A 21,128-nucleotide genomic window follows, 5' to 3' on the forward strand; every position below is an offset into this window, starting at 1 on the left:
GTTCACATAACATTTATTCAACTTGGCAAAACGTGACAAAGAGAAACTACAAATCATATTATGGAATTGCAGGGGGGTGAAGAGGAAAACATAAACGCTACAAAAATGCATAGAATAGCTCGACAGAACACCAGAAATAGTACCTTTACCACACGTGGGCACAGAAGCCAAATTAAGGGCGCACCATACCCACAACAGGAGTCCGTCCACCTGCACCCTCGCGCACAAAGAATGCACGGCCGTAACGAAAGATTTCGGTTTGAGAGAAGAAATCGCGCACAGTTTTTCATCATAATCATCATCATTAGCTTGATTACGCCCACTGCACAGCAAATACATATCCCATGTCTCTCCAATTAACTCTGCTCTTTGCCAGCTGCAGCCACCGGATCCTCAAAAACTTCTTATACCCCTGTCACACGGCCAGTTTTAAAGGCCATCGAGTCGAGGGCCTTCTAGATTTTCGATCGCTATCGAACTCGAGGGAGTTGTGGTGCTGCTACACGGCTAATCTCAATGGCCATTGAAATGGTTCTCGCGTCTTATGCCAAGCTCGTGTGGCGCCACAATCGCTACGTTCGGTTTCGCCCAAATATAAAAGATATTTTATACAACCTAATTACATGTTGAAATACACTGTTTTTGCAGTCATAAGGCGCGTTCACAGTCGTCGAAAAATCCGGCGCGCGAAGCGAAATCTCTCGCCGCAAAAACTGGGCCCTGTTCTCGTCTACTGACGCCCGGGAGAGATGGAACTGCCGCGCCGCTGCTGTTTCTCGCTTTTGCACATCACGTCGCCGCTCGCGGAGCACACAGATACAGTGAGAAAAGAGCATAAATTTACGCTGTGTGCGTACCACAAGCGTATGCATGCTTACGTACGCTAAACGCAGGCGCATTCCCACTTTAGTTCAGCGTATGCTAGCACAGACGCACAAATAAACTGTGCCTATACTGGCACCATCTAGTTGGCAGGGCGGGAACGATTACTGTCAACAAACCGACTCTCCTGTTAAGCCTAGCAGCGGCAGAATCGCCACTCCTAATAAAAAATAAAGCAAATTTATCATTTATAGGTTTTCTTATAGGCAAGGTGCGACGAAGAGAAAGATCGGCGCCCCATTTATGACCAGTGAACGGAATGAAAATGGCAGCAACAACGAGAATTCAGTCCGAAGCGAGAGGTCCGGCTTCGACGGGCGCCATGTTTGTCGCCGCTCGGCGGAAATTGGTCTGGACCGATCGGCTTCTGCGATGGTGGTGGTGTGACACTTTTATTAGAACACCCTTTCTATTAGGCGTTCAGTGGGTCCTGGGCCAAGGCGACGAGGGCACGTTGCAGCCTCAGATCCAGGGAGGCGAGCCAGATGGGCCACGGTGGGGGGGGGAGGATAGGCGGGGGACTGGAAGGCTGCGTGGCATTGTGCAAGGCAGTGTTCTATGTCTGCATATGTGCATGGACAGTTTGGGCACTGAGGTGTGGAAGTGTACCGGTGTGGATAAAGTTTTGCTGGTGTATGTAGGAGATTAAACTATTCGGCGAAGAATGCGAGCTTCACGGGTCGATAAGGATGGGTGTGGCTGTGGTAAATCAGCTAAGTCCAATTTTTGCTGCGTGTAGTATTCGTCGACAGTGTGATTGTAAGCCCTGACTGCCTGCTCCGTCGGTGGGCTCGTCCATGGAATCCCCGGCGCCCGGTGTATAGTTTCGCAGGCAAGCTAGTGAGCCAGCTCATTGCCGGGGATGCCCATGTGACCAGGGATCCACCGAAGGGTCACCGGTCGTGGGCTTAATGCTATGAGGGCGGCATCTAAGGCCGATCGGGTAGGGAAGGGGAGGGCTCTTTCTGTATAGACATCGTATAGACAACGTATGCAAGGGCGGGGGGTAGGGTGGCAAAGTGTGTGATGGCATCTGTGATCCCGTGTGTTTCTAGGGCGAGAGTGGAGGGTGGCGAGGTGTATGGACCGGTTGTGTGAGTGCTGGTTGTAGAGGGGGAAGGGTGGAGGAAGAAGGCTGCTGTGGAGCCCGCGGCTTCCGTGAGACAGGCGTCTGTGTAGGCCACCGCCCCAGCGTCCAAAGGTGGCTTGTGGTTTTATGCGTATGCCTGGCGGCGGCCTGCGTGTGTGTGTGCGGACATGTTGCGCGGAATGGGTGCGAGGCGGAGGTTAGGGGGGTAGATGGGAGACTGCGGTGGGTCTGGGAAAGAGATGGGTGCGTAGGGACTCTGGGATAGTATCCACCGCCCAACTGATGATCTGGACAAGCGGATGATTTGTCTCTCCTGGTCCAGGTTAAGGAAGGCTTGAAGAGGGTGGAAAAGGCCTGTTCTGTCCAGGGTGTCTGTAGAAGCCTGAGGCGGAAGTCCTAGTGTTGCTTTATATAGTGTATTGAGGGCCCGGGTTAGTTTGTATTGTTGTGTACTTGTAAGGGGGCAGTAAGGTATGCAGTACAGGAATTTGTTCAGGACCAGCGCTTGAGCAAGGCGGCTGGCGTGTGTCTCGGAGAGGCCGGCATATTTTAGAACTACGCGGCGGAGTTGGTGTGTGATGAGTGGCATATGCGTATAGACTGATTGATGGCAGAGGTGAAAGTGTTGGGGTTGAGTGGCATACCCAGGATGTGAAAAGAGTCGACGATGGAGAGCATGAAAATAATGCGCTTTAAACCAGACCGATACAATTTTGAAATTATTGTGCAGACTAATAGTTTGCCGCTTGCATAGAAGTTTGAGAGAATAATGTTTGCTCATGGTTACGTATCGTGCACGAAAGTGCGCGTTGGTGCCGTTCGAAACAATGCTAGCAACCTTCGGCAACGCTCGAAGGCCCTCGAAATCTCGATTGAGTTCCGGGCTGCTCCGTTGACTCGATAGACTATTGAGTCGATGGCCATTAAAACTGGCCGTGTAGCAGCGCTCGATCGCCTTCGAGTCGATAGAATATCGGTTCGAGGGCCTTCGAAACGCCCGTGTGACAGGGGTATTAATCTCATCCGCCCACCTAACTTTCCGCCACCCCTTCTACGCTTGCCTTCTCTTGGAATCCACTCCGTCACATTTAAGGACCACCGGCGTTACATTCTTTGCCCAAACCCATTTCTTTCTCTTGATTTCGGCTAGGATGTCATTAACCCGCGCTTTTCTCTTTCTTTGCTGAAGACAACGATGTCAATCATGGAGACGTTATGGTTATAGCTATATTTGTGTGCTGCTTGGTTTGGTTTTGTTTATGGGGGTTTAACGTCCCAAAGCGGCTCAGGCTGTGAGGGATGCCGTAGTGGAGGTCTCCGGAAATTTCGACCCCCCTGGGGTTCTTTACCGTGCTCTGACACCGCACAGTACACGGGCCTCTAGCATTTAGCCTCCATCGAAATTCGACCGCCGCGGCCAGGATCGAACCCGCGTCTTTCGGGTGAGCAGCCGAGCGCCAAAACCACTGAGCCACCGCGGCGGCTCAAAATTAGGAGAAAGAGGGGTTTGCCTCATTGGTCGGACTAAGTTCAGGGAAGTGGCAACCCCGGCACTGGGTGTCGACACGGCAAATTAAGAGGATTGGGCGAAAGCGCCAATTTGAAGCCAAAACCGCTTCACGCGCGAACTCCAACGCACCGGAGAGACACCGGCAGTAGACAGCCGGCTCTTACACTTGTGGGAATACAGGAAATCTCGAACTAAGAAGTGGAAGAAACAGAAACACATCCGTAAGCTTGAAATTAGAATTGCCAAAGTAACCAAACAAGCGGAAGCACAGGCATTGTCTGTAGTCGGAAACAACTGGATATCTAAATGCTATTACGTTCGGGGCGCCTTGAGCACGAATGGTACGTTGAGCCTCCCCAGGTACCAACGGCGAATAGAGGAGAAATTTGAGGAAGGCATTCCACTACTATAAAGGCGCGGACGAACAACTCCGGACAACGGTGGTAATCTCTGTTAACGTTTGTCCCGAACTGTTCCTAGTCAAGGCCTTAATCATATAGAACGTTGCGGCCAAGCACTACACCAGGATGGCCCAATCCTGTTGTGAGGGAGTGCTTTGTCGTTTGGTCACCGAAATCAGGTCTCGCCCCGGGCGTGGTTATGCAATTCCACTGACTGCGGAGTTTGTTTTAAATTTTTTATCCGATGGAGAATTGCGCGACACCGTGATTGAAACCCCGGTCTTTTTGCACGCGGGTCGGATGCTTTCCCTCTTCGCTATCACTGCATATTTAAAAAAATTGGTGTCGCTAGTAACGTACTAGTTTTTAACTCATGAAGGCTTTGTAAAAGAGATCTCTTATTCCAAGTAACCTCAGCCCCTGCTCCCAGCTGAGAAGAAAGCTGTGCTTAGTCGTAGCTGCCAGATGCCTCGCTCTTCTTGCTGAAGCAGGGACTGGGGTCGAGGCTACCTGGATTCGTTCGTCCCTTACGTGTAACAACACTTACCACAATTTTTAGGCGCTGTAGACCAATTTCGGCCATTACACTTCACTTATACACCCTCTTGACACACTATGATCACGTGAATACTCACTACTCTTAGACCCTATACAGCCGGAGTTGATCTTATCATGTGCACGCACTTTAGCCTCAGCCGACGAAAAACCTTGTGTCTGGAGCTCTTTGGCCCTAGATGCCCTTGTGCCAAAAAAACTCAGCATCATCAGAAAACTAGCGATGCGCTAATGCTAGAGAAAGAGGCGATTGCACTGGTCTCTACCCCCTACGACGCCGCGTACGTAATGTCGACGCTGCGTACATAAAGTCAGCCAACTAGGAAGGGCGCCTTGTTCAGCTCCGAGCCGGAGGCCCCGAGGGGTCTCGTCCAGAGATTTTTGGCAGCGGCAGTGGCCACTGGCATCCCGGAATAGGGACTGCCTCCAAGCGAATCAATCATCCTCACCTCCCTGTCCCAAATCAGTACAGTGTCTCATAACCATTTTCTCCGCCTCTGCACAGATTGAACTGGCGCAGTCATGTTGATTCGTGTTGTACTACAGCGTGCAAAACAATGGGACTTTCGTGTTACTACTAAAGCTTGCAAAAAAAATTACTGCTTCGTCGACATGTTAGCACTATCCCTTTGTCATGTCGGGAGATTCTATAGGAGACTTAGTCGGCAGTCGATGAAGGCAAGCTGGGAAAGGTGGAGAACCCTGACACTCACTTCGTATGTGGCACACGTAGGGTGCAGTGCAGTGCATCACGTACGGAAGGAATAATGAAGGGGCGGAGTTTGACGCCCAGCGTTAGCGGGTTTATGTTCAGCGTTTCGAATGAAGACATAGCCAGTATGTCGGTGAGCAAAAACAACAAATATATTCTCAGGAATATACAGAGGTGAATCGAACGCAAGCCTTTACATGCATTTAAAAACAACAAAGTGTAAAGTTAATACAGAGTGCTTTGTACACATATTTACGCTACTAACGTACATCTATAGGTAACATAAATGCCACACTAACGACTGTAATTAAATCAGTCAAATTGACACTGTATCGGGTCACATGCAGATTGCACACATGCATTTGCAATTACAGAAGGCAAGTGCGGTGAAAAATTCAAATTGAATTTAAATCATGTTGGAAACGGGCATACAGTTCACCGGGAAGCACAGTGGCAGTCGGCAGTCCACTCACAAAGACGATTCAGGATGGGTGGCTGATGAAGGCGATGGTTCTTCTGGAGCCCTCAGGGTAATGTGGGTCTTCAGGGTGTTGTGCATCGGTGGCTCGGGGTTCCGGGAGTGCTGGGCGGCGAAGATCGCACTGAAGCTGGGGAACTGAGTCGGCTTCTCTTAAAACCACGGGTCGCCAACAGACGAGACACACGCGGACACTGGTTCACGCATAGAGTCTCAGTTCAAAAAACAAATACCAATAAGCGCACCAAGGAGTTGATACACAGAGGAGAGATCACGTAAGCTCCGCACTTCTGACACTGCATGGCCGCCGTGTTGAAGTTAGGAAAAGTAAGACACAACCAAAAAAAAAGGGGGGGGGGGGCACGTATGCTAACAACTTCTGCCGTGCAAGGGGGCACCTTGCTGGCTAAAAGAGATTATCAAATTACAAAAGGAGCTCAAGGCTTTGAGCTGGAGAAAAGTAAAACACAGACTAAACAAGCAACACGTACGCTCCCGCTCGCGAAATGCGAGGGGTTAGCCCAACTGGATGGCAATGAACAGGCAAAGACAACGCGCATGTACTCGTGCTCTTGCATTGACCGACCTATGGAGAGATATACTACATCAACCAACCCGAGAAGCCTAGGTAAGTTTACTCACACGAGCTATCATGCACGTATAATTGCTGTGTAAGACAGGCCTTCGGCTCCCGAACCTTGGGCGGCTGGCGTGAGGAAGAAGAGGACGAAGACAGCGGCGCCGATGCTCGAGCGTGTGCGCTGATCGCTGCCTCTGGACTGAGCTGAGACGTACCGCTAGCCGTTCGCGACGCAGCGCCTTCGTAGACGTTCTACACTACACTTGGTGGAGGTGCTGTCTGTTCTCACCATCGAGATACGCCACCATGCCCAGGCTTCCAGGCTCTACCACAGTGCCCGACCCCCCGGCCCAACCTGCCCAGCCTGCTGGCCCTGCTGTCATCTGTTCTGGTGCCGTCCGTCAGCGCGACCCCACGATCTTCAGCGGCACGGATGACACCGATGTGGAGGATTGGTTGGCCTCCTATGAACGCGTAAGCGCGTATAACAAGTGGGACGACAGCGTCAAGCTTACCAACGTTATATTTTATTTAAGCGACGTTGCCAACCTGTGGTTCCGCAACCACGAAGCGGACATCTCCAGCTGGGCGGATCTGAAAACCAGCCTCACGGAGGTCTTCGGCCGTCCCGCTGTGCGTAAGCTTCGTGCCGAGCAACGCTTGCGCAGTCGGGCACAACAGAGCGGCGAAAACTTTACCAGCTACATCGAAGATGTAGTCGATCTCTGCAAACGCATCAACGCTTCCATGAGCGAGGCAGACAAGATCCGAAATATTCTGAAAGGGATTGATGATGACGCCTTTCAGATGCTCGTCGCGAAGAATCCCCAGTCTGTCTCCGACGTGATAAGCCATTGCCAAAGCTTCGATGAGCTGCGCAAACAGCGCCTTTCGACCCGCCGAGCCGGCTTTCAAGAGGCAAATATTTCCAGCTTGGCTCTTCCCCGGGACGGTGCTCTGGACCAACAGTCGCTCCTCCAGCACATTCAGCAGTACGTCCGTGAAGAAGTCGCCCGCCAGCTGTGCTTGTCGACCAGCCCACCTACTCCTGCGCCGCCGCTCACTCCCAACATCCAGCGAGTCATACAGGATCAGGTCGCCGAGGTACTGCCCTCTCCTCCTCCACCTCCTCAGCAGCCACTGATCACGGCTCCATTAACTTACGCGGATGCTGTGGCGCGACCGCGGCCTTCGCCTGCTGCTCCTGCCTACGGGCCTCCCCATCACCTGTTGGAGCCCCAGCGACCTGCACCAACCGCTTATCGTCCGGTTGCCCGCCCAAGACCACAGCCGCAGCCTCTCAACCCCTGGCGTACGCAAGACAACCGCCCTATTTGCTACGCCTGCGGAGTCGCTGGCCACGTGGCTCGCTTGTGCCGCAGTCGCGACTATCGACCGTATATTTATAGGCGTGAGCCGGCTTACGATCTATCCCCGACCTCCTCGCCTGTGTCACATGAGCCGCCTCCCGATCCGTCTTCGTCTAGCTACCGTTCCCGCTCTCACCGCTCGCCGTCCCCTGGCCGACGTTCCCGCTCTCCGATGCTCCGCCGCCCACCCGCTTCGCAAGCGGAAAACTAACGGCCGCAGTTCCGGAGGCAAGAACTGCGCCGCCAGCGACTCGCTCAAGCCCTGTATCCGTGCCAGCCAACATTATCACCGTGTTCGTTGAGGGAGTCGCCGTCGAAGCACTTGTTGACACGGGCGCAGCCGTTTCTGTTCTTAGCCACACACTATGTCGCAGACTCAAAAAAGTGACGACGCCTCTTCCCGCCGTTTCTCTCCGAACCGCCAGCGCTCAGGACATTCGACCATTAGCCGCCTGCACCGCCCGCCTGCTTATCGAGAACGTCCCCTACACAATAGAGTTCATCGTCCTCGCCCGCTCATCTCACGACGTCATCCTTGGTTGGGACTTCCTTTCCACTCATCATGCTGTAATTGACTGCGCCCGTGCTCAGCTTGAGTTATCGCCCTTCAGTGACGCTCCCTTGGACGTGCCCGACGCCGCTGCCGCTACTGTGATCGTCTCACAGGACACTGACGTTCCGCCCTTTTCTTCAGTGCTCGTGCCTCTTTCTTGTGTTGCTCTCTCCGACGCAACTGTCGCATATACGCCCTCTTTACGATGCGCTGACCAGAAATCTGTTTTCCTGCCTCATGCCGTGCTGACAATTATTCGTGGCTCCAGTGCTATTTATGTATCTAACCCGTTCTCCTGCCCTACCACTTTGCTCCGTGGCCAATCGCTTGGTAGTGTTGCCGTGCTAGATCCCGCCTCAGCGTACCCCCTCGTCGATAGCTCGGCCGACCTTCACGTCAGCGCCATTACGCCTTTTTCGATCGCCAATCCGTCTCCTCTCGATGTTTTTCACCGCTCCGTCGACGCCGCCCTGACGCCTACCCAAAGGGCCCAACTTGTCGCCGTCCTGCACCGTTTTGCAGCTTCGTTTGACTACCAGCAAACATCATTGGGCCGCGCAACCACCGTTACCCACTCTATTGACACTGGCACACATGCCCCTTTGCGCCAACGTCCGTACCGCGTGTCAGCCGCTGAGCGCCGCATCATTGACGAACAGGTTACCGACATGCTCAAGCGCCACGTGATACAGCCGTCGCAAAGCCCGTGGGCATCGCCGGTGGTCCTTGTCAAGAAAAAAGACGGTTCCATCCGGTTCTGCGTTGACTACCGTCGTCTGGACAAGATTACACGCAAGGATGTTTACCCTCTCCCTCGTATCGACGACGCCCTCGACTGCCTGCAGGGCGCTGAGTTCTCTTCATTGGACTTGCGCTCTGGTTACTGGCAGGTGCCGATGGCAGAGGCCGATCGCCCAAAAACTGCATTCGTTACACCCGACGGGCTCTATGAATTTAATATCATGCCCTTCGGCCTCTGCAATGCCCCCGCCACATTCGAGCGCATGATGGACAACCTACTCCGCGGGCTTAAGTGGCACATATGCCTTTGTTACTTAGATGACGTTGTGATATTTTCACCGGATTTTTCGTCTCACCTACAGCGCCTTGAGACTGTTCTTCGCTGCCTGGCCGACGCTGGCCTTCAACTCAATTTAAAAAAGTGCCGCTTCGGAGCTCGGCAGCTCACCATTCTCGGACATGTCGTGTCCAAGGATGGCGTTCTCCCGGACCCGGCAAAGTTGCGAGCTGTCGCAGAATTTCCGAAACCGACTTCTGTAAAAGACCTCCGCAGCTTCGTGGGCCTCTGCTCCTATTTCCGCCGCTTTGTCCGCAACTTCGCCACTATCATCGACCCTCTGACCAAGCTCCTTTCCGGCCACGACCTTTCGGCCTGGTCGCCAGCCTGTGATGAAGCCTTTACGACACTCCGTCGCCTCTTGACCACTCCGCCAATTCTGCGCCATTTCGACCCTCGTTCTCCGACGGAACTCCACATCGATGCCAGCGGCGTCGGCCTCGGTGCAGTCCTCGCGCAGCGCAAGCCTGGCTTTGACGAATATGTTGTCGCTTACGCTAGCCGGACACTCACAAAAGCCGAAGCGAACTATTCTGTCACTGAGAAGGAGTGTTTAGCCATCCTGTGGGCGATAGTCAAATTCCGCCCTTACTTGTACGGGCACCCTTTTGCCGTTGTCACCGATCACCACGCCCTCTGCTGGTTGTCGTCTTTGAAAGATCCCTCTGGTCGACTGGCGCGCTGGGCTCTGCGGCTTCAAGAGTACGACATCCGCGTGGTCTATCGTTCCGGCCGTAAACATGCGGATGCTGATGCCCTCTCACGTTCCCCTCTGCCGTCTGAGGCAGCGTCTTCTATCTGCGCCCTGTATTCTTTGACGTTTGAGCCCGCTGATATGGCTACCGAGCAACGCAAAGACCCATGGATCGCTTGCCTCTTGGATTTCTTATCTGGCCAATCGCCTCGACCTCCTTCCCGTGCTCTGCGTCGTCAGTCCCACCATTTCGCCATCAGAGACGAGCTTCTTTACCGTCGGAACTACCTTCCGGATGGTCGCAAGTGGCTGCTTGTCATTCCGACCCATCTGCGCTCCTTCATTTGCTCTTCCTACCACGATGATCCCCAGTGTGCTCATGCCGGCTTCTTGAAGACCTTCACCCGCCTACGACATCGGTACTACTGGCGTGGGATGTACCGTTATGTGCGCAAGTTCGTTCAGTCGTGCCCCGCATGCCAGCGCCGAAAAAACCCACCTCGCCAACCCGCCGCTCCTTTGCAACCGCTGCCTTGCCCAGTGCAGCCCTTCGAGCGTGTTGGCATCGACCTCTACGGCCCTCTTCCCAGCACATCAGCCGGCAACCGCTGGATCATCGTCGCCATCGATCATCTTACCCGGTACGCCGAAACATCACCTTTGCCATCTGGTACAGCCCACGACATTGCATCCTTCATCCTCCATCGCATCGTTCTTCGCCATGGTGCTCCCAAAGAGTTGCTGAGTGATAGAGGTCCAGCCTTTCTGTCTGAAGTTGTCGAAGCTCTCCTTCGGGAATGCAACATCGTTCACCGCACCACCTCTGCCTACCATCCGCAGACAAATGGCCTGGTTGAGCGTTTTAACCGCACTCTTGGCGACATGCTGGCCATGTATGGGGCTTCCGATCATTGCAACTGGGACCGCGTTCTACCTTTCGTCACCTATGCTTATAACTCCGCTACTCAAGCCACCACCGGATTCTCTCCATACTTTCTCCTCTACGGCCGTGAGCCTTCTTGCACAATGGACACCATTCTCCCTTACCGCCCTGATGCTTCTGAATTTACGACTCTTTCTCAAGCCGCCACTTATGCCGAAGAATGCCGCCAGCTTGCCCGGTCTTTCACTTCACACTCCCAGCAGCAGCAGAAAAGCACCCGTGATCCCTCTGCACTACTTCCCACTTATCTTCCTGACTCTTTAGTCGGGCTCTGGGTTCCTTCCTCAAGTCCCGGCCTTTCCTCCAAATTTCTCAGCAAGTACCAGGGCCCCTACCGCATTCTTAAGCAGACATCCCCCTTCAATTACCTCATCGAACCCCTTACACCGTCTACTGATCATCGTCGCCGAGGCCGTGAAATTGTCCACACCGACCGCCTCAAACCATACTACGACCCCGCCGTCGTCACATCTCCCTAGGCCGCCAGGATGGCGCCTTTTCGCCCGGGGGAAGTTGTAAGACAGGCCTTCGGCTCCCGAACCTTGGGTGGCTGGCGTGAGGAAGAAGAGGACGAAGACAGCGGCGCCGATGCTCGAGCGTGTGCGCTGATCGCTGCCGCTGGGACTGATCGCTGCCTCTGGACTGAGCTGAGACGTACCGCTAGCCGTTCGCGACGCAGCGCCTTCGTAGACGTTCTACACTACAGCTGACACTTTTGTGACAGAGTTGCACGCGAAACATATGTACAACTTTTTTTACCAATCTAACCATTTTTACTTTGATTTGAAGGTTCGAGTATTCCCTACGACAAATGAATTGTTCAGAACGTCTTTCTTTTCAAAGGCCACTAGGAAATGGACCAGGCTACCAAATGTGTTGTGGATTACATGAAATGATGCTTCTTTGTCAATGTTGTGAAAGTGCACGTCTAAATAGGAATTTTTTGTTTCCTACGTCTTCCATTAAAATACCTTTGGCACTGTTGGTTCTGGATAAATATAGAAGCAAAAATATATAAAAACATATATTATTTACAAAATAAATAAGACGCCGCACTATACAGTCATACGGTTATAACATCCGCCGCCGTCTCCACCGATGCAGGTAAAAAAAAGTACCATAGGCGCCCTACTGATTACATAGGCGTGCTCGACCAGAAATATGTGGGAAATACGCAAAGGCAATAAAACAACTTACCAAGCGCCAAAATTTGTGTCGGGGAATTTAAACCAATGTTTGGACACTGGCGTGATCGCCTTTACCGCTCCGTTTGTGATGAAAGGAGCCATGAAGACTTAATACATTGTGAGCTGTGTAAATCGTGACAGAACGGAATATAAATGGGTTTTTACGTCACGTGAAAAGAACAAACAACTTGTGCAGTGCACGGAGTCAGAAACCAGCCAACTTCTATGCGAACAGGCGCGGTGCAAAACATGCTACGTTTTATGCGAAACGGAGCACTGTCATCGGTAATCCCATAATGCGTTTGTGAGGAACTGTTTCAACGGTATTTTCTATAGATTTCCTGATTTTGGCGCCCTTAGTAAATTGCGAGCTCTTCTCTACGAAAATGTCACCCCTTTTTCGTTGTCGGTCTTTCGCCAGCACTTGGAAATTGTTGTCTCATTTTTACATTTTTTTTGTTCGCATTCTGTTAAATAACGTGTTTTATTGCGTTGGCAGGTGTCCGTCTGGTGATGGGATCAGGGACATGATCACAGGAAATGACAGCGTCTGCTGCAAAGACCAACCTAAAGCGCGAAGCGCCGCTGCAAGGTATGAGCGCTTAACAAAGCACCCTTCGTTCCAGCTGTACTGCCTGAATCCGGACACGCTGAAATTGAAGTATTACTGCCCTTCACAGCTTTGGCCAGGGGGGAACTGTACTAAACTTCTAATCAAAGTACCAACGAAATCTCCCGCCGCGGTGGTTATGGTGCTCGGCTGCTGGCTCGAAAGACGCGGGTTCGATCCTGGCCGCGGAGGCTGAATATCGATGGAGGCGAAAATCTGGAGGCCCGTGTACTGTGCGATGTCAGTGCACGTTAAAGAACCCCATGTGGTCGAGATTTCCGGAGCCCTTCACTAAGGCGTCACTCATAGCCTTAGTCGCTTTGGGACGTTAAACCCCATAAACCAGAAACCGAAATCCAGCGCATACCAACAGGAAAACACTTATTACACGAATGCAGGCACTGTTGCTTGTTCCGTTGTTTGGCTCATAGGGGCTCATAGGGTACAGTGCTTTCGGGTTTTCGCTGCTAAGGGACGAAATAACGCGCATTTCTTTCCATCTATTATTCTGAAGCCCACCACTGGTCCTCTCTTGCTTGCACCTTCTTGAGAGCACGATCAGGTTTGAGATGCTGTCGTGTCAGTGTTATTCCGGGGGTCAGCAACAGTGCGAGGCTAGTAACGTAGCCGCTGTTGACGAAATGGCGCTAGCAAAGAAAATCGCTCTCGGTTACTGTCCATGTTGATCGGGATGGCTGCGACGCATGTACCCATGCCTTCTGGAGGTTGGTGTTCCTTCGAAAGGGCCCGTAGATCGTCAGAGGCACACACTTACGCACTGCTGCAATAGCTTTGAGGCGAGCAACACCTCGGCGTCCTGCTTCACTGGCCACGAAACTGCATGCGACAGATTCTTACACAGCAGACTCTCGATGGGAGCAATCGTGCACACCAAGCGACGATGGTATCCGCGCTTCCACTACTGGAAAGACGCGCTGATGAAGCTGAAGCAGGGGCGTGCCCTAGCTGGTACCGTGTGCGGTGGAAACATGTGACGTCACGGCTGCCAAGAGGCCGCTGCTTCAAGTCCCGTAACGAATCTGTGCAGGCCACTTCTGTGCGGGAGCCAGGCGTTGGATGACTGGAGGGGCAGGACATGGTCTCCACGCAGCCTCAAGTGAAGCTGTGGATGGCAGAGCTCACCGTCGACGAGGACCGGCACACGGTGAGCCCACCATTCATTTCCATGCCATGTGACAGCAACACGAGCACGGGCAGTTGGGCGAGTAGAAGGAGGACTGTGGAAAGCGAAATCTCCTTTGATGCCTATAGACCTCCTCCATGTTTGCAAACAAGCTAGGTGGCGCTGTAGTCGCCCGCGGGCTCGCGGTAGGCAAGAGGCCAGGGAGTAGCGTCGAGTTGAGGTGGTTCAGCGCCGGTTTTCAAGGCTTGTAGGCGCGCTTTGAGTTTCTGAGAATCATAGCAATGATTGATGCTTTCAACCTAGTATTCCCCGAAGTACACGGGTTCGCGCTGGCCATGTACGGCGCATTTCGCCACAGTGTATTGTATTATGGCTAGAAAGCGTTTCTGGCGTTGGTTTCTACCCTAGGCATTGAATAAAATAACAATTTTTTGACACTGTGCACTGGCCAGAATTATTTTACATCGGGACAGTAGTGAGGGAAGCAGTGGCGTTTTTTCGGCAGACCTGACGTGCGCTCACCATCTGTTGACACACGTGTCTCGCAGTGCGAAAAGTGGGGACAGCGTCGATCGTGTCGCGATCTCATCTGTCTCACGTAACCGCTGTTTTTAGCCGTCAGATCAAGCACCAGCCAGGCCGACTTCTCCCCTTCTTGAACTGGTCGATGTGCTGAAAAGTTTGGATTCCTGAAATTGTATTATTTCCTTGCCTTGGGTCTTTTGTTTGGGGACGAAAAATTACAGCAAAATATTCAGTAGAAATTCATAAAATTACGGTTTTTAGATCTGTGGTCGTCAAAAATTGTGGGGTAATGGGGTTTCTGATGGTCCTGGCACGTCGCGAATTCTGCTGGTTTCCGAGGACGGAGCACCACAATAGTAGTATCTCTACGAAGAAGAGGGATCAGAGGTTTTGTTGATTTCAGTGCCGCATTTCTTTGACCAAAGCGAAAGAGAAGAGGCCATAAATGAGGGAATAAACTTAAAGGTTTGTTTTGTGATCTGCCACAATTTCTGCGATTGGCATCACTCACCCCTTCGTAAATTGTAACGAATGGAAATAGAATGATTCTATTTGTCGCGAACGATTCCAGAGAGGTTGAGGAGTGCAATAATTCTCTCGATTTTTTTCCTGCAGGAGCAGCAGTATGTTAGTTACTTTTATAAGAAAAGTTTTCATGTGACTATGCATGCATAAGTACTGAGAATCTAAAAAAAAGAAGTAATACCGCCATCAAAGAGAATAGGGCTTTGGGAACATGCTGGCATAAAAAAATTCCGCACTTCCTACTTAAGTTATTCAAGACCCGAGGTGACTTCACGAGGGTGTTAATTATAATTACTCAAGAACTGTACCGGGTATAGTTGAAAATAAAACGCATTACTGAAATAAGCAGAGCAATTCCATATTTGCACCAAATTTAGTTACATCACTTATACATCAATAAAGAAAACACTTTTCATTGCCTCATACCCTGTAAATCTCGCTGCGTGCCTCTGTTGGTAGCCCGCCTGCGGTTGCTTCTTTCCAAATAAGCTTCGCGATCACGTACTACTTCATGAAGCAGCTTATGACACATGAGTGATGCAATGAGAAACATATGGCTTTTAGTACACTTAAAGTACGCTGTTCAAAGCATGCCAACGTGACCACGCAAGATTGTCACAACTTTCTTTCTACTAGAATCAAATAATTATGTAGGTCATGATATATATTAAATGCCCTAAAACGCGCCATTATACGTTCGTATAACTTCTACACACGCTAAAAAAAGCTATTATATCAACAAAACGCGCTTCTTGTTGGTGAGTGACCTTTCCGGCGCCCGTGCACACCAGCTTATGATAAATGCGTGCGCAGCTACATACATGCTTTTTTTTTTCCTTGCGCAATTTTAAGCGTACCATGCTGTTCAGGTGAATGAGCGCGGCTATTTCCTTGCTATGAAGTACGTTGATTGGCAGCGCCGCTCGACACCCAGACTTCGCGCTTTTACTACCGCTGCCCATTTCCTAATGCGGTGTTTGTTTGCGAGAAACCTATTACGGCTAATCTAATTATCCGTTTTGTGCTACTACGTGGATCCAACAGCGACGCAGCTGGTCAGTACATGCTGCTTCTGCAGTGAGCAGGCATGATACAGCCGCCGGTAGCTGCGGCAGATACAGTAGGCAGAGGCAGGTGGAACCTGTTTTGCCTACCGCGCGAAAGTCGCTACTGGCATCAGCGCCACCGCATCTTCGTGACGTCTCGCGGTGAAGGAGGTCTATAAAGTATGTGCGTCCCCCATGCTGACACTGTTGTGTTGTAGCCAGGATGTTTATGATCTATCGCAAGGCAACCATATTTGGCACATGAACAGACCAGTCGAGCTCCTGCAGTGTGAGCGATGACCACTGAACTGTGCTTTTGGTGAAGAGTAAGCATTATTCAAACTCGCGTTGCCACGATGCGAGATGTGAAAACGAACTCTGAAAGAGAGGCCTAGGTTCTTTTGCGAGGGATAACACTGTAACTGTGAGGAAAAAAAAACACATTTAAAGCGCCATAGAAAATAAATATACTGGAGCCATACCACCTCACTTTTCTGCAACAGCCTTGCCCCTGATGATTCTGAAAAAGCTATCGTTCAGGAATATTTTAATTTTGGTTTCAGTCTGGAACAGTACGGGATGATATGAACAGTTTGGATTTGCAGGCAGAGATCTCTACTGAAAATTTTTATGTTTCCAAAGGCGGGTGTTCTATTGACTTGTAAAACATGTTCTATAAGCTTTGTGCACAGTGTCTAGCACCCTGCTTAAAGATTAGTTCTGAAAAATCGATTGAAGAATTCCGCCTTCCATGTGACTGGTAAATGGCAATCATCGTGCCGATTCATAAATCCGGTCCTCGTGATATCGTCAAATTATAGGCGGTATCACTGACTTCAGTGACACATTTTGTATAGCAATATTGTAGCACGTATGTACACACATTAATTTTTCAATCCTCATCAGCACGGTTTTCGTTATGGCCTGGCAATGCGCTAACGATTACTAACGATAGAATTAGTGGCGATTGCGCCGGCCACTACCCACTACGACGGAGCGTACGTAATGTCCGACTCGCAGCAGGCCCGCCGAAATTAACATCTGGGTAGGACAGCGCCACTCGCCCGCAGAATGCTCTTAGCAAATGGGGCCAATTAGTACTCGGCTGTGAGTAAAAAGAGTTTGTATGGGCGCCCTGTCGCCAAGGGGTGGAGGGGAACGAGGCCACTCACGCGACCGCCCGAGCGTTAATAACGCGTGGTTCGAAGCAGCCGCTGTTTTGTCGCGGCGCTCATGACGATCCCACTGATCTTTAGCGCGATTACAACCCATTTACGCTTGTGCAGGAGAGTACTACCTGGACCCGCCAGGGGTCTTGACAGAACCGAGCGCCACCCTTTCCTAAATTCAAAACATTAAAACACGTGGGCCTGAAATTCCCGGGCCGATGCAAATTCCACGGGCAGTGTGCTGACCTACACCCCATGGTGTGGGCCTATACAGATATAGACAGTGGATGTCAGATGACTAGGGAGGGCACGGAGGCGGTCCTGTCCAGCTCTGAGCTGGAGGCCCTGAGGTTTCCTCTTTCGGTATCCCGGAATGGGACTTTATATCACCTAAAAAGCACAACCATCCCATTCAGTGCACAGAGTCAGAAACCAGCCAACTTTTATGCGAACATGCGCAGCGCAAAATATCCTACGTTTCATGCGCAACGGAGCACTGTTATTGGCAATCCCCAAATGCGTTTGTGAGGAACTGTTTCAACGGTATTTTCTATCGATTTCCTGATTTTCGCGGCCTTAGTAAATTTCAGATCCTTCTCTACGTAAATGTCAACACTTTTTCTTTGTCGGTCTTTAGCCAGCATTTGGAAATTGTTTTCTCATTTTTGCATTTTGTTTTGTTCGCAGTTTATTAACGCGTTTTATTTTGTTGGTAGGTGCCAGTCTGGTGACGGGATCGAGGACATGCTCACCGAAGATGGCAGCGTCTGCTGCGAAGAGCAACCTAAAGTACAGATCTAGCGTCGCTGCAAGGTATGCACGCATTACAAAGCACCCTTCGTTCCAGCTGCACTGCCTGAATCGGGGCACGCCAGAATTGATGTATTACATCCCCACAGCTTTGGCCAGGCGGGAAATATACTAGTGTAATAAACAAAAATGCAATCACTCCGCTGCTTGGTGACATCATACACAACATAATACCGCCATAACTCAAGGAAAAAGCATAAAACTCTGCTGGCTACCAAGTCATGTCGGTATGAAAGGGAACGAAAGAGCAGATTTGTGCGCTGCTCAAGCTTGTGGCAAGGAAATTAAAAATGTAAATATGCCCTATGAAGATTGCATGAACTTAGTGCGTCTTAAAGCAAGGAAAAAATGGCAGTCCGCTTGGAACAACGAAATAAATACCAAACTACACTTGGTTAAACCACGTTTAGGTGAATGGAAGTCATGTGTGCACTAGGAACGTTTCAAGAAAGTCATCTGCCGTGTCCGTATAGGCCAGACACATCCTACGCACAACTCTCTGCTGACGAAACAATACAAACCAGTTTGTACATGTGACGATGAATTTACGGTAAATCATATTTTATTACAATGCTCGAGATTCGGAGGGCTAAGGAAAAAGGTCTTTTCTCCGGTTTGTAACCAACGCATCCCTTTCCACCCAGCATTGCTCTCAGCTGATAATGCGATTGGGGACATGTCTTGTGTTTCTATATTTTTAACACAAGCAGGTTTTCTTTAAAAACTGTAAATCATGACCCAGTGCTTCACCTAATGCACCTAAGTCTTTCTCATTCCCGAAAAAAAGGCTGAGGTTTTTCTTTTCTTGGTTGGGAGCCTCGAGATCCTTGCCCAGGCAAGGATAGCCACTGAGGCTACCTGACCTTTTTTAAAGCCTTTACTATTAGCCATTTCTAAATTTAGTTCCCTTTGTTATTACTAGGTAGTACAAACTTTTTAGGCCTTCTACACCACCGATCACTTTCTACATTTTTATCAAATTCTGCAGAAAACTTTTCTCATACCTTGTGCTTGGGGCATGATGGCCTTAGCTGACAATGTGCCATTAAACGCAACACAACACGTGTCTGCGCCATTGCGCTGGTGCAGAAGAAGAAGCAGGTGAATGGGCTCTCAGCAAAAACTCATGATCATCATCAGCCTAACTACGCCCACTGCAGGACAATGGCCTCTCCCATGTCTCTTTAATTAAACCTGTCCTGTGTGAAATGCGGCCAACTTATGCCCGCAAATTTCTCAGTCTCATCCGCCCCCCTAGCTTTCTGGCACCCCCGGCTATGCTTGCCTTCTCTTGGAATCCAGTCCATTGCCCTTAAGGACAAGCGGTTATCTTGCCTTAGCATTACATGCCCTGGCAAAGCTAATTTCTTCCTCTTGGTTTCGACTAGGATGTCATTAATCCGCCTTTCTGTCCCGACCCAGTCTGCCCTCTTCCGATCTCTTAACATTACACCCATCATATTTCTTTCCATAGCTCGCTGCGTTGTCCTCAACTTAAGCTGAACCCTCTTTCTTAGCCTCCACGTTTCTGCCCCATAGATGAGTACTGGTAAGATACAGCTGTTATAATCTTTTCTCTTCGGAGATATTGGAAAACTGCCATTCATGGTCTGAGTGAACCTGCCAGATTGTGAGCGCCGGAAAGCTGGATCTGCAAACATAATCGCGACACGAACGCCATCCTTGCTAATGCTGCACAACCTCGCCCTTGAGAAGCTTACAAATGTATAAGAAATCAAAGGAGCAGCGGTTATCTTGCCATCGCGTTACACGCCCTGCGTAAGCCCATTTCTTCCTCTCAATTTCGACCAGGATGTCATTAACCCGCGTTTGTTCCCTTACTCACTCCGCCCGCTTCCGATCCCTTAACGTCACACCTAACATTTTTCCTGAAAGCCTCTATGAAGACATGGAATCGGCAATGCACAAAGTAAAATCACAGTACACTCTACTGATGGGCGACTATTGTGTAGGTTCTAAGAATAGCAGGAGAGAGTTATTAGTAGAGTTCGCAGCTAGAAATAATTTACGGATCATGATCACCTTCTTGCGGAAACGAAATAATAGGAAGTGGACGTGGAAGAGCCCCAGTCCTGAGACTAAAAATTAAAAAGACTTCATGTGACGCGCTCACCATGGTTTCGTGCAGGATGTGGTGGTTCCCGTAAAGGTGCGTTGTAGCGAGCACAGAATTGTAAAGTCACTCATTAACTTAGACCTTAAGAGGGAACGGAAGAAATTAGGGAAGGGGAAGCACATAGACGAGTTTGCGGTAAGAGGGAATGCAGTCTAATTCAGGATATTGCTGCAAAATAGTTGTTCGGATCTAACTGAGGAAGACATTCGTAATGTTCAAACAGTGATCGATAATTTCACAACTATCATTACGGACTGCGCAATAGAAGTAGGTGGTAGGATTGCTCCACAGTATACCGGGAAGCTATCTTAGGAGACGAAAAATATGATTAAGAAACGCCAAAGCATGAGGACGTCTAACCCTACAGACAGAATAGAATTTGCAGAGCTATCGAAGTTGATAAATAGGCGCAAGGTTCCGACGTAACGAATTTTAATATGGAGAGAATCGAGCATGCCCTAAAGAACGGAGGTAGCCTAAAAACAGTGAAGAGAAAACTGGGAATAGGTAAAAACCAGTTGTATGCGTTAAGAGACAAGGAGTGCAATGTCATTAGCAATATGAATAGGTTAGTTAAAGTAGCCGAATAGTTTTACACAAATTTGTGCAGTAGCCAATGTAATCAGAATGTTAACGAGAGTAAGGCAGTAGAGTACAGCAGTGGGGCATCCAGCCAGTAACGAAAGAGGAAGTAAAGAAAGCCTTAAAAGCTATACAAAGGAGGAAAGCAGATGGTGTGGATCAGGTAACAGCAGACCTCTTGAAGAACGGAAGGGAGATTGTGCTAGAAAAACTAGCCATCCTGTGTACGCAATGCCTTATGGCCTAGAGCATACCAGGAACTTGGAAGAACGCTAACATTATCTTAATTCATAAGAAAGGAGACGCCAAGCACATTACAGACCGGTGTGCTTATTGTCCGTTGCCTACAAGATATTTACAAAGGTAATCACTAATAGAGCCAGGACAACCTCTGACTTCAATCAACCAAATTATTAGGCAGGTTTTCGTAAAGAATATTCCACAATCGATCTTATTAACACTATCAATCAGGTGATAGAGAAATGCGCAGAATATGACCAACCCCTATATATAGCCTTAATTGATTACTAGAAACCTTCTGCCTCCG

General features: G+C 50.1%; 1 long non-coding RNA gene across 1 annotated transcript in view; it reads left to right on the forward strand.

Annotated features, from left to right (window-relative positions):
- LOC149340440 (uncharacterized) overlaps positions 1 to 21,128 on the forward strand; it is a 64,378-nt gene that overhangs the window by 38,738 nt on the left and 4,512 nt on the right. Inside the window, exons 2-4 of the long non-coding RNA XR_016283863.1 lie at positions 12,533 to 12,625; positions 13,692 to 13,808; positions 17,769 to 17,865. This is a non-coding gene — a long non-coding RNA (uncharacterized LOC149340440). The remainder of the gene's footprint in view (positions 1 to 12,532; positions 12,626 to 13,691; positions 13,809 to 17,768; positions 17,866 to 21,128) is intronic.

Source organism: Amblyomma mixtum, chromosome 6 (genome assembly GCF_055824585.1).
Source record: "Amblyomma mixtum isolate Tamu chromosome 6, ASM5582458v1, whole genome shotgun sequence".
Taxonomy (NCBI): domain Eukaryota; kingdom Metazoa; phylum Arthropoda; class Arachnida; order Ixodida; family Ixodidae; genus Amblyomma; species Amblyomma mixtum.